Genomic DNA, 2,970 nt, shown 5'->3' with positions numbered 1-2,970 from the left:
CTCACCTGTAAGTGGCCTCCCCACATGACTAAGAAGTATAGGAGTACCAACGTTTAGCCCCGCCCACTTGGCCTCTTCTTAGGGAGCTTTGTGCCACTTTAGGGAAGAAAGGTATGTGCCATTTGTCTTCATGCCTATCTGACTGAAACCTGACTCCTGGTCCCCGGGTGAACCAGGAGTGGCTTCCCTCTGCACGGGGAGCACAGAGACACGACATACAAGTAAGACATGAGAAAGCTGCAGTGATGTCTGCAGTCCTCCTGAGACCCAGTGGAGAGAAAGATGAGAACTTCCAGCCAAAGAGCAGATTTAGGGTTACAGTTTCCTACCACCCAAGGCCAAGCAGGTGGTCATCGGGCTGCAGAGAAGGGATCTGATATTATTCTAGCAGCCAGTGGGTTCCGTGAACACTGGGTCCTTGGCCATCCAGCCAGGGGAGAAATGGTACTTTTCCAGCAGTGTGTGTCCTGTTGCTGCTGGCTGCCCCAGAGAGACTGCCGGGAGACCCTCTCTAAAAATGGCGCCGTTTGAGGGTAACCCTGATTCTTACGGAGAGGCGAGAAACTCCGTACCAGTAACACCTAAATCAGTACAGCTAAAAGCCATTCACGTGCTTACACACATAGCAATTGCGAAAGACATGGAAGTGGATGTAACCGGTGTGAGCTGCTGCACAAGCCTGGGGCACAGGATCCAAGACCCCAGGGCCTTATTTATTTGTTTGTTTTTAGTGGTTTATAACATGTTTTACATGTACAATGTTATCTTTCAACTTCTGCATACATTAGAGTGTGTCATCATCAAAAGTTTAGTTTCCATCTGTCATCATACAATTGACCCCCTTTACCAATTCCCCCCCCCCACTCCCCTTCCTCTATGTGTTTGTTTTTGTTTGGTATGATTTGGACATTTATTTTGTTTTTTTGCTTGTTTGTTTGTTTTGTTTTGTTTTCAATTCCACATATGAGTGAAGTCATACAGTATTTGTCTTTCTCTGTCTGACTTATTTCACTCAGCGTAATATTCTCAAGGTCCATCATGTTGTTGCAAATGGCAAGATTTAATTTTTTTTAGGGCTGAGTAGTATTCCAGTTTGAGGTAGTTTATTTTTGTGTCTGGTGTGAGATAGTGGTCTAGTTTCATTCTTTTGCATGTGGCTGTACAGTTTTCTCAACACCATTTATTGAAGAGACTATCCTTTCTCCATTATATTTTCTTTGCTCCTTTGTCATAAATCAGTTGTTCATGTATGTATGGGTTTATTTCTGGGCTCCCAATTCTGTTACATTGATTGTATGTCTGTTTTTCTGACAATGCCATGCTGCTTTGATTACTATAGCGTTGTAATATAATTTGGATCAAGGAATGTGATACCTCCAGCTTTATTCTTTTTCCTCAGGTTTGTTTTGGTTATTTGGGGTCTTCGGTGGTTCCATATATATTTTAGGATTTTGCTGTTGTTGTTGTTGTTCTATTTCTGTGAAAAATGTCATTGGTATTTTGATAGGAATTGTATTAAATCTGTAGATAGCTTTAGGTAATACAGACATTTTAACAATGTTAATTCTTCCAATACATGAGCAGAGAATATCTTTTCATTTCTTTGTGTCTTCAATTTATTTCAACAATGTTTTATAGTTTTCAGTGTATAGCTATTTCACCTCCTTGGTTAAATTTATTCCTAGGTATTTTATTCTTTGTGTTGCATTTGCAAATGGGATTATTTTCTTAATTTCTTTCTCTGCTATTTCATTGTTAGTATACAAAAGTGCAAAAGAATTTTGTATATTGATTTTGTACCCTGCAACCTACTATATTTGTTTACTATTTCTAATAGTTGTTTTGGTGAGGTCTTTAGGGTTTTCTACATATAAAATCATGTCATCAGCAAATAGTGATAGTTTGACTTCTTCCTTTCCAATTTGGTGCCTTATTTATTTTTCTTGCCTCATTGCTCTGGCCAGGACTTCCCAGGTCCTTATTAAAAAAGGCCAGAGGGATCCAGTCCTGCTTCTGCAGGCTGAGCAAGCAGGAAGCAAGCCTGATCAGACCACTCCCACAGTTGCTCATCGCTGCCACACAGTGTCACTGTTGGAGGCAGTTCTTGCTTAGTTTCACCCTCTGCTCAGATGGTCCCCCAGCTGGTCCTGACCCAGGCTTCAGTGGTTACTTGAAAGATGACAGTCCCACTCCTCGTGCAGAACTGTGCTCAGCCAAGGGTGTGCCACAGGGGCTGTCTACCTTCTTCAGTGCTCACCCGTGGTCCCCAAGCAAGGTGGCTGTGCCGGAGTGGCTGGGTCCTGGGGGGTTTAGCTCTAGAGTCCTGCGATGCCAGCACCAGCCTGACTGCCACCTTTCCACCCTTAGGCTGAGTGAGCCTACGCCCTTTCTGAGGCTTCCTTGGCTTTCCTGCTGAGTGCCATCTTGAAGCATGCTGCTATACTTGCCATTTTGCATGCTGTTTTGAAACGTGAATTTTGGCCTGTTGTGTCCTTGGAGAACTGCTGGCTATACACTCTGATATTTGTTGTTTAGAGCCCTGTGTCTGACTGGCCACAGATGGTTCCGCTGTCCCCTTCCCTCTGGGCAGCACATGCTTTCTGGCTCTATATTATTTATGTGTAACTAAGAAGACACCCCAGATATGATTCTCTGGGGGGGAATGATGATTCCCCTTAAGGTGACTCGGAGCTCTCCCCGGGGATGGGATGGCTGCCATAATTTATAAATATCCCTCTCAACAGGTACCTATGTAACCTCTGCCTCAAAAAGTACCATGTTGCATTAAAAAGAACCATATTCAGCTGAAAAGTAGACAGAACACTTCTACAGAAATGACTTAAGTTGGAAAACAAAGTCCCTGTTTCTTATCACTTGTATCAAACATCTAAAACCATTGTGACAAAGATCATTGAAGTGTCTGTGCACAACATTTCTCTGGTGTTTGTGTTTGCAAAGAGCCCTTTGCTA

The sequence above is a fragment of the Delphinapterus leucas genome, chromosome 18 (genome assembly GCF_059928025.1).
Source record: "Delphinapterus leucas isolate spDelLeu-1000000601 "Yukka" chromosome 18, BTC_Dleu_Yukka2, whole genome shotgun sequence".
Lineage (NCBI taxonomy): Eukaryota > Metazoa > Chordata > Mammalia > Artiodactyla > Monodontidae > Delphinapterus > Delphinapterus leucas.
Note: the sequence above shows the minus strand (reverse complement) of the source record.